This window comes from Labeo rohita, chromosome 14, assembly GCF_022985175.1.
Source record: "Labeo rohita strain BAU-BD-2019 chromosome 14, IGBB_LRoh.1.0, whole genome shotgun sequence".
In the NCBI taxonomy this organism is placed as follows: domain Eukaryota; kingdom Metazoa; phylum Chordata; class Actinopteri; order Cypriniformes; family Cyprinidae; genus Labeo; species Labeo rohita.
Genome location: NC_066882.1, coordinates 11,331,751 through 11,343,806, shown reverse-complemented (window position 1 = coordinate 11,343,806; position 12,056 = coordinate 11,331,751).

The following is a 12,056-nucleotide window of genomic DNA, read 5'->3' as shown; positions in this document are numbered from 1 at the left end:
GCTTATGTACTCACCCTCCATGCATCCTAGGTGTATATGACTTCCTTCTTTCAGACGAATGCAATCGGAGCTATATTAAAATTTATCCTGGCACTCAAGCTTTAGAACGGCATACACTGTAAAAAACAATTTGCTGAGTCAGCTTAAAATAATTTGTAACCTGGCTGTCTTAAAATTTTAAGTCCAGTCAACTAAACAAAAGTTTATTCAACCTGAAATGTTATATTATACTAAGTGACAACTTAGATATTTGATTTGAATCAACTTAAAATTTTAAGGCAGCTGGGTTACTTACCCATCTGTTAAGTTTAGCAAACACAAATATCTAAGTTGTTACTTAGTACAACTTAACATTTCAAGTTGACTAAACTTATTTTAGTTGGCTGAACTTAAAAATATTAAAATTATTTTAAGCTGACTCAACAAATTGTGTTTTTTATTTTTTACAGTGTAGATGGGTGTTTCTCTTAATCAGTCCAAAACAAGTCCAGTAAAGTACATCCATCCAAAAAGTGCCTCACACAGCTCCAGGGGGTCAATAAAGGCCTCCTGTAGCGAATCGATGCATTTTAGTAAGAAAAATATCCATATTTAAACCATAAGAATCACTTTAAACTAGAAACTGATCGATCCATTTGTGCCGGGCTGGGAGAAAGGTATAGTAATAATGTAAATTATGTGAAAAATAATGTATTTTTCGAACCACTAAGCCTGAAAGCATGTTCTAGTACACCCCCAAAACAAAATCAAGACTTTGTAAAAGAGCACAATAGGACCCCTTTTAAAAGGGTTAACGGATGCTAAGTTCACTTTTACTTGTTTGAACATTAATGTGTGTTGGCAGTGTATGTACAAATCTACCCTATAATGATAAAAATCCATGCAGTGGTTTTTAATTAATCTGTAAAAATAATATTCCCTTTTTCAAATCGAGCAATTCTCAGATGCCTGTCGTTGTGGCGTCACACCCACAGAGGCCGCTCCCACGATATTTGATTGACATGAGCGTTTTACCTCAGATCAGCTGTAACAGTCCGCCCTCTTTGTTTCGATGCAGGATGTAATAATGAACGTAGTGGTCGTCATTTACTCCCGACATCTGAGCCACTGAAGATGCAGTGGATTACGTTTGTTTGTGAAGGGAATGTGCCTCCTGATCTACATATATTCCTCTATGTTCGCGCAAATCGTTTGTGATCCGTGATCAAGTTTTTTTTTTATGAATCTTTGCGATTGTCTTTCCTAATAATGTGCTAGTTAGCAAGTTTAGTGGCTAAATGCGGCTAAAGTAAACATGCTCGTCACTCCACAGAGAGAATAGAGGGGCGGGGCGAGCAGAGCTCATTTGCATTTAAAGCAGCCTCGACCAGAATGAGATGATTTTTGAAGAGCTGATTTTGGCAAGGTAAAAAGGGTGTTGTTTTACACTACCATTGAGAATTTTTAACCAAGTATATTATAGACTTTTCATTAAGACCCTAAAGAATCATATCAACTTGTGGAAAATGGGCATCTGATGACCCGTTTAATCAAATATATGCAGCTTTTGTGAGCATAAGAAACTTCTTTCAGCAACATAAAAAAATGCAGCGAAATCAAGACGTAAACTACAGTTTTATCAAATATTATAATATAACATCATATATTTCCAGCATGACTACATCTCATTTTAGAACTCAGTTTTATCTTTATCCATTCACGTATGGAACTACGTGTTCTGACTATGAGCGGCTACTATAGCAGCGAAGGGCTTTTGTGTTTTAGAGTTCACCTTGTTGAGGTTACAGTTTGATTTGCATTGTAGCTTTAGATGAGGAGTGTTCAAAGTCTGCGGCGCTCAAAGACGGCGCGGATCTCGCAGGCCCCCCACTGCTCACACACAAATGAGAAAATTTCACCTGCTCTCATGCTACAAGTCTAATCGCTACTGTTCCAGCGATGGAAACCTTATCCAGAGACAATCTGTACCATATCAAAGACAAAAGCTGCCTGTCATGTAAACTCATTCTGTTGTTCACTCTTGATGAACGTGCTACAAATACTAAAAGAGTGAGGGGGAGGAAGGAGAAGGGGATGAGGCGAGATGAAAGTTGTTTATGACCTTTCACTTGTGTGTGTGTGCGCATGTGTCACCCATTTCAAATACTAAAGATGGTGTGTGTAATTTGTTTGATGTTATAATACGTGTCCTAGCTCAGCGATTCAAAGACAACAGTGAGCAAGCTGTTTGTAGGTTGATTTCCTTAAAAAATAAAAAATAAAATAATGTGGCGCTCTCAAGACTTTGCTGTTTGTTAGAGTCCCAGCACAGAGGGTCAAGGTTTGACCGCTACGCTGTAACTTATTCATTTTTACAGCATGTTTCTCCATCAAAAGCCTTTCAAAAGTACATTTACACTACTGTTCAAAAAGTTTGGGGTCAGTACACTTTTTTTTTTAATTCAGCAATGACAGTAAAGACATTTATATATTCCTATGTCAACTAAGTGCTGTTCTTCTTAAAATAAATTACATTTTAAACGTATTAAAACAGAAAGTTCTTGTAATAATATATTACTGGATTACTGTATTTTTGATTAAATAAATGCAGCCTTGGTGAGCATAAAATAATTCTTTCAGAAACATTTAAAATACATGTACAGTACCTGTGGACCTCCTTATCTGATACAGCAACACTGTCTTGACCAATAGTGTAAGTTTGGGGTGGGATTATGTGATTATCCAACCAATGGAAGACAAGGGGAGTGTGCGCAAAAAACCTGTTTGAAAATAATCATTTTTTACAGTATTTCTGGTGATGCTAACATTGCAGAAATGACATGTTTTACGGGCATGCAGAGTTGGGTTCCAAATTACTGATTCAAAATTACATGACAAATTGTAGTTAGCAACGTAATCCATTACATTACACATTTTAGGTAATCTAATGACTACTTTTAGATTACTTTTAACCTTACTCACTTATCACATTGATTTAAATAGGATAATCTTATACCATATTGGCATGAAAAAAATACAAGGAGTAAGAAAATATAATCCATTTGTTGTAATTAACAACATGAAAACAAAGTGCATTAAACATTACATTACGTCAAGGTTTTCCAAACTTGTGTTTGTGAAGGAACTGCAGGGGGTTTAACAGTTTAATGAAAAGCTAATAATTAATTCAATCATCAAACAAATGTTAAATTACAATAAATCACTATTAAAAAAAAAAAAAAAAAAAAAAACATAAATAAATAAAAAAAGGAAATATTGTATTTGTTTACCTGCTTATCATGTGACCATAAGCAATGTTGGAGAATCAATGAACACGGGAATGTGATGCTTTTAAAATCTCAGGGGTACTTCTTTAAGTAATTTTTTTTAGTGAAAGAGGATCAGATGACAAAAACGTTTGTATGAATTTGTGCATTTTTTGTGTTTGAAAGACAAACGCCTTCCAAAGACAGAGAAATACACTACCAGTCAAAAGTTTTTGAACAGTAAGATTTTTTTTTAAAGTCTCTTCTGCTCACCAAGCCTGCATTTATTTGATCCAAAGTACAGCAAAAACAGTAAACTTTTAAAATCTATATTTTTACTATTTAAAATAACTGTTTCTCTTTGAATACATTTTAAAATGTAATTTATTCCCGTTATTAAAAAGCTGAAACGTTTCGCATCATTACTTCAGTCACATAATCCTTCAGAAATCATTCTAATATTCTGATTATATATAAAAAAAAAAAAAAAACATTTATTACTATTATTATTATTATTATTATTATGTTAAAAACAGTAAAACTTTTTCAGGTTTCTCTGATGAAAAAAAAAAACTTTTAAATGGTATAGTGTATAATGTTACAAAAGCTTCTTATTTCAGATAAATGCTGATCTTTGGATCTTTCTATTCATCAAAGAATCCTGAAGACGTACTCAACTGTTGAAAAAATTGATAATAATAATAACAAATAATAATAATGAATGTTTCTTGAACAGCAAATCAGCATATTAGAATGATTTCATATGACACTGAAAACTGGAGTAATGGGGCTGAAAATCTTTAATCACAGGAATAAATTACATTTTAAAATATATAATTAAATAGAAAGTAGTTATTTTAAATGGTAACATCATTTCACAATATTACTGCTTTTGCTGTATTTTGAATCAAACAAATGCAAGCTTTGTGAGCAGAAGTGAATTCTTAAAAAAAAAACATTAAAAGTCTTACTGTTCAAAAACTTTTGACTAGTAGTGTACATGGTTAAACTACAGAGTGACATTTCGAATAAAAATCAATGTGCTCTTTAGTAGCTAATGCAATTTTGAAACACAGCTTAAACCTTCTTAAGGTGGTCAAATGCTGCTGTCACCTGACTAATCACTGCTCTTTGTATGAATGTCCACAAAACTTGAAGACTTTCTGAATAAGCAGTAGGCTATTTTAGAATGGAAAATTAGATTGATGAAAAGAAGGAATTAGAGAGAATCATCAAATAATTTATTGCTATTGTGTAAATAATACGTAATCATGTAATCCATAAAAAAAAGTAACTGTAGTCTGATTACGAGTATTTTAAAATGTAATTTAATCTTATTACAAGTACTTAATTTTTGGAATCTAATTTACGTAATACAGTTTACATGTAACCAGTTAGTACCCAGCTCTGAAAGCAAGCAATTATAACACTAAAAAACCTATTAAATAAATAAATCATTGCGACCTAGACAGTTGTCTACACAGACATGTAAGACATGTAACTCAATCAATGTAGTGTTCAGACCTCCAGGATCGCAAAAGCAAAAAGCAAATAGAAAAGTACTGATGTGACTGTAAAGAGCATTCAAGAGCTCCTTCAATGATTTGTCTCTAAAAACAACACTGATCAATGCAGCAATCTGCAGCAAATATCAGCTGTTGTGTGATTGAAATTCTTGTCAGACACACCAAGACTGTCTTCACTGAACCCCCCACAGCTTGAAAGGTTCACTGTAAAATGTGATATTGGACTATAAGCCCAAAGGGGGAAATACTGAATGGACGAAAAATGAATACCTCACTGAGGAGAGCCATTTTAATATCAGACACCCTTGGGGTTTCACCATCAACTATTATTAACTAAATCTTCTTTAACTAATTAAAGATATGAGGATGAGCTTTTCATGAGAAAATTAACACCCACCAGAAGCACAATTCTCACAGATGGCTTTTGACCATCCCAAGCAGTAAGCAACACCGTCATCGCATGGGATTTTGCCATTTATTCCTGCCTCTGAGCTATAATGATCTGAACAGTGTTCATATCACAGTGGGGTGCAGAAAAACACTGCTATTTTGGTTGAGTAAGGGAGGCTTGTTCTTAGAGATGGAGAAGCATTAAATTACACTGCAGAAGAGATGCCAGCTTGGCAAAATTCACAAGAGGACTGAGAGGATGCGGCCAGTGAGCCACAGATGCATATAATCATGTTGATTTCTAGGCAGCACCTCACTCACTACATGCTAATGTGATATGCAGCACCCAAACGAGTCAGGACGATAACGTATTGTCAGGTGACAAGAGAGCTTCATTTAGCCAAATCAGTTCGGATGAGGAAAAAGACAACAAATAATATAGAGATTAATCCTTGACGTAATAGTTTTAATTTTTATTTATCCTTTCTTTTAAAAGGAAATGTCAAACTAGGGGTGTGCGGCAATGACTGGAATTTTATCGATAACGATTATTTTAAAAATGACTTGGGGTGGTAAAGGGAAAGTATACATTAAAGGGGTCATTGGATGCCCATTTTCCACAAGTTGATATGATTCTTTAGGGTCTTAATGAAGTGTCTATAATATACTTTGGTTAAAAATTCTCAATGGTAGTGTAAAACAACACCCTTATTACCTTGCCAAAATCAACTTTGCAAAAATCATCCCATTCTGGTTGAGGCTGCTTTAAATGCAAATGAGCTCTGCTCGCCCCGCCCCTCTCTTCTCTCTGTGGAGTGACGAGCCTGTTTACTTTAGCCGCATTTAGCCGCGTTTAGCCGCTAAACTTGCTAACTAGCACCATAATGTCGGAGGGAGCGCCTCACGTGATCTTACGCAACAGATCGTCATTTCAGCAACTAATGTTTACATATGTTAGCTAGCCTGTTAGCAGCTTTATGCACTTGCCCGGTATGTTCAAAACTGAGACGATTTCACTCCAGAGCTTTCCTTACTCCATGTGGTTGTGGTATGTTTTCAACATATTATACAGACAGTGTTACTACAAAAACATAAGAAGCAGTTTCCTCCATCTCCACTATCCAGTGGACCATATAGCAGCTGTTTCGTGGTCGCGCATTGGCTGTTGTGAAAGCACTGACGTAATCATAGCCGTGATCATCCCGATTTAAAATCCTGAATATCAAACAAGTTTGATATGATCGTGGCGGCCCCGATTTGTGTGAGAACAGATGGGGAAGAGCAAGATTCGATCTATGAACGTCTCACATTACCAGATAATCTGTGCCGAACATCGGGACCAGTCGAGGTGATCAACAAGATTTTTGCTCCGATTCTCGGGAGGGGAAAATCTGGGCAAAATCGGGCTAAAAATCCTGTAGTGTGAGCCCGGCTTTACTTAACACCATCGTGTGTTGCTCGGAGGTGCAAAACAATTCTGCTGTGGCTTTGTTTGAATTTATTTTCGTTGACGAGAAGTAGGAACTCTAAAATGTAGATCAATTAATATTAACCAATTGTTTATTGGACTGTTTTATAAAATCAGTACCACATTTACAATCATACTGATGTTTGGAGAAAAAAAAAATGTACTCTTTGTGTGATATTTAACTATATCAGATGATATAAATATGGAAGATATAGTAAAGTCATACGGGAGCATATTTGTCCCCTTGTCTTGACTTTTGGGGTAATTCTAAATGTATTTTAATACACCTTTTTCTTACCGTAAGTTGGCGCAGCCATTTGTAAATTTTATGGGTGTGGCTTCCGGTCTCATCCGTGTCCCAAGTATCTGCTCATAGACATATGACATAATATTTATATTTTAAGTATTTATATATGTCTATGTATCCACTTGTTAAGTCTAAGGTCCTGCGTCACCGCTTCCGTGTCCAAACGCTCTATCAGATGCATGTTACTTTACAGTGGAAAGATGTTATTTTAGGCATTATTGAAAACTCAAGAGATAAACAGACCCACACTTTATTTATTTATTTATTTTTTTTATTTTAATGGGCAAATTTCATATTCATAAATGTAAATTTTCAGGAAAAATCTGTTTTATTGCATTTAAAAATGAAGTAAAGCATTATGTTGAGTTCGTATTGCCCTCAAAAAAATAAAACCAGTAACAGCATTCATTAAGTGCATTACAGTACATCACCACTTAACAAGCAAATAGGTCTCTGCAGGAAAGTAATGGGAGTTACTAGATTGGGGGGGTGTTTTTACACTGTGTTTCCTGATTGGCTGACGTCATAGTGACGGACGGTTTAGGGGTGGGGTTAGGTTAGGGGGATCATTTTGATTGCATGATTTAGAAACACCCAGCATTTTGGGAACACCCACAAATTCAGAAACGCCCACTTTTGCTCTGCAAAGACCTCAGTCTACCGCATCCAGCTATTTTTACCTGTACAAAACAGCTCGTTTTGCTGCTTGATATTGCAAACTGGTGTGTCTTACCATATTATTTTAATGTATTATTTTAAATATAACGACACTGGTTTGTAAAGCAAACAGTTTTACCATTTACTGCACGCATATTCTTCTCGTTATTTCTCTATAGTGGATAATGAACCGGCTGCGCAGTGAAAGCATGAACTCTAAATGCGCATGCGCAATTCTCTAATCTACATCCAGCATATGCGTGCACTCTCTGGCTAAAACACCAGTCCTCTATCCATAATGCCTTCTCCAGTGAAAAGTTGCCTCGCCTAAATAAGGAGAGAAATATGCACAGATAAAGCACCTGTCTATAACAGCTGTTTGGACTCTCATTATGACGGCACCCATTCATACCAGAGGATCTATTGTTGAGCAAGTGATTTAAAGCTAAATCTGTTCTGATTAAGAAACAAACTCATCTGCATTTTGGATAGTCTGGGGGTTAGTACATTTTTAGCCAACTTTCAGCATGTTGAAGATATTCGAAACACGGTGCTCTGTTCTTTAATTTTCCCATTAGGCCTATTTTAAAAATAAAATAAATTTCTCCTCTAGATTTTCAAGGGCGACTGCAGTCCTAACTGAATAAAAGGCAAATATCACAAGGCAAATCGAAAAAAAAAAAAAAACATGAAGCAAATATCTTTGCTTTAATTTGCCATTGTTATGCTACTCATTACTCATTTTAAATGGCAAGTAGCCCCTAGAAGTAAGACAACAAGAGAATGACAAGAATAACACAGCTTTTCAAAGCCCCTGGAGGATTATTTGCACGATATCTAACCTTAACCTCAGATACAACGTATTACAGCCCTTACAACACTAGCCTTATCTGCACTGAACAGACAGAAGGTGGAAGAGAGTCTAGCAGCGGGGAATAAGTCAACCATTCAAGTACGATCACAAACACTGCAGGCCCTTGTGTTTTCCTCTGTTTGAGATAGATTACACCTTAAAATATACAAACACCACTGCAGCAGATTACTTACAAATACAAATTATCCTGTTTGCCAGCAATATATAGTTCAAAAGAAGCAATGAACGAACAGTCCGGGACCCCTCTCTATTATTTACAGCATTATTTCATTTTTAAACTCCCTTCTAAAGTAATGTAATCCTAATGCAATCCTGAAGCACTGATTAGACCAATTATATTTATTACATGTTCCACTGTGACTCTACAGCCCCATCAACTGGTCAAAGAAAAGACTAGCGATATACCCAGCTCATACTAGATCCCAAGTAAAATGATCTAGCCATTAAAAAGTATAATAATAATTATAATCATTATTATTATAAAAGCATGAGTAATTAAAAATAAAATAAAATGTATTCTTTGCATTTTCAAGCAACAGTACACAGACATGAGATGTTTATTTTTGTTCTCCAGACCTTTTTTTTTTTTTTTCTAGTGGCCTAGTTAGATTAGTATTTCAGATCTTTCTAACTGATCAAGACACTGATATTTCATCTTTAGTCCTTGCAATTTTCATGAAAACTCACCCATGTCAGCCAGCTAGATAACATCAGTTTAGCAGCATATAAACATCAGCAGATTTTGGGAAAAAAAAAAAAAAAAAAAACAGCTATATTCTATCAATTTTGATCTGATATCTAATCAGAATTGTTTTATAAATCAGCATAAATATGGCATATACCAACAAAATAAAGTTACCTGTTGCCTTACATGATAATGATCTTCTGCATAGTTGAACAAGCATTATTAGGACTCTCTTCTTCTCCTTAGGCTGTTAAATCGCATAAGGACATCAAATATTCTTTTCTTCTCCACTCGAAAATAAGTGTCTATCAGAAACATGCTTTAGGGAAAGGTTTAATGCAGCTGTTCTGTTGACATTCACGACGTTCTGAGCTGAAAAGACAGAGACAATAATGAGAAAAAATGTCAATCTTTCTTTACACTCTGGGACTGTGACTAGGATATTTTAAAAATCATCAGGGAAGATTTTTTTGATTTTGACTGAAGGTCTCCAAATAAGACAACACAACAAAAGAAATCCTGCACGTAAAGTAAACTTAAAGGAATAGTTCCCTAAAATTAAAACATACTCACCCCCAGGCAATCCAAGATGTAGATGAGTTTGTTTCTTCATCACAACAGATTTGGAGAAATGTAGCATTACATCAATGCTCACCAATGGATCCTCTGCAGTAAATGGGTGCCATCAGAATGATAGTTCAGACAGCTGACAAAAACGTCACAATAATTTACAAGTAATCCAAACGACTCTAGTGCATCAATTAATGTCCTGTGAAGTGAAACAAAAAAATACAAGTGCTATGTCCATAATATTGTTTTCTCAAGTGAAAAAGCCGTCTTGTCTGAATCAGGAGAGAAATATGCAAAGATCAAACACCAAGTGAAAACTGTTCTAAACAAACATGACCCTGGACCACAAAACTAGTTTTAAGTAGCACGGGTATATTTGTAGCAATAGCAAAAAATACATTGTATGCGTCAAAAATCATTAGGATATTAAGTAAAGATCATGGTCCATGAAGGTATTTAGTAAAATTCTTTCCGTAAATACATCACAAAACTTAATTTTTGAAAAAAAGTCAATTAACTTCATTTGGACAACATTTGGACAACTTTAAAGGCAGTTTTCTCAGTATTTTCATTTTTTGCAACCTTAGATTCCAGATCTCAAATAGTTGCCAAGATTATCCTATTCTAACAAATCATACATCAATGGAAAGCTAATTTATTCAACTTTCAGATGACATATAAATCTCAGTTTTAAAAAAAATTGACCCTTATGACTGCTTTTGTGGTCCAGGGTCACATATGTTGGTCGATTTTATTGTTAGAGGACAACTGGGGATGGACTTTCCCACTGGAGAAAGTATTATTACGGGTTAGGGGCTCATATTTTGGCTGGAAACAGTGGTTTGAAGTTAAAAAAACATCTTAAAAAGTGATTTATTTAGAACAGTCTAAGAAATATGATTCAGTTGTTGCATTGTCAGAAAGAAAAAGATCTTTTGGGGAAAAAAAAGAAAGAAAGAAAGACAAGAAAATGATGTTTATCCTGAGATCTTCATCCAGTATGAAATTTTATTTTTTTCTGAGAAAACAGCGAATTTTGTGTGGATGCTCCAATTCAATCAACCCATCTCCAGCCTCTGTGCTAGGCTCTGGAAGTCTTTCTTTTTCTTGCTTATGCAGCAGAGATGGATGCATGCTGGTAAACTCAGACCCATAATTCTGGTAGCTCGAGTTTTGCCGGAGGCATTCATTCCACATTAATGGTAGTTGCTGGGAGTTGGCCAGGAATGAACATAGATATACAGCTGAAAAATGAAGCTGCTCCAGGGTTAGCTTCCTGTTCAAAGCAGAAATCACAGTCCCTGACTGGACAGCTGACACGGACAAGACAGGGTGGCTATATATGTGGCATCACTGGTGCAATAGCTTCAGTGACTGACCTTTAGGTCCTCTAAGAGACTTGAATTGCCCCAGACACTCTTCACTGGATGAATGTAAAGTTGTGGTAGGCAGACTGCAACTGTCTGCTCATACTGGACACCTGTGGGAAAATATTTGAGCATCGTCTCTCATGAATAAATTGCTGTTTTGTTTGTCTTTTCGCTATTATGTTTGTCCATTTTTCTTTTTATCCTGCACATACTGGATTAAAAGTGTTCCCTCTCACTCCTGATTTTTTACTTTTACATTTTTACAAGTTTCAGAGCTTCTTAAAGTATCTGATGTTATACACACATCTCCCAGTGGTGTACACTGGTTCATTATCATTGCATGATCTGAATAAGAATGAATATACATTTTTATCTCTCACATTTCTAGAGAAACATGGTTTGAAAGAACACACAGAGATGCATAAACTAATATTCCATTTCTTTCAGGATTATTTACTTGAAAAATACCACATTTTGTCAGAACACAGAGTTTTAATGTGATCTCCATGTAATACCCAAGTAACATAATCTAATTTCAACTGTACTGTAGAGTCTTCTTTAAAATATACAGGATTTGCTTAATTTACTGCTGACAGCCATGGTAAATGTTGCATAAAGACACTATATATTGATGTCAGAATGGCTTTAGATGCATGCTTTATCCCTATAAAGCATATTTAATCTCACATTATGCTACATGTTTGACACCTATTTACATCATGTTGACACCTATTTTGTGTCATTTCATGTTCAAAGCTTTGCTTTGAATGTTTTTGGCCTGAAAAAATATAAAATATTCCAAAATATTCTGAATATCATGCATACAGCATACAGTAAGTTTCATAACACTATATATACATACATATATACATACATATATATATATATATATATATATATATGTAAAATCATATAAAATCTACTTATCTTTGTTTGTATACAAGACTAACAACTCAAAATATTT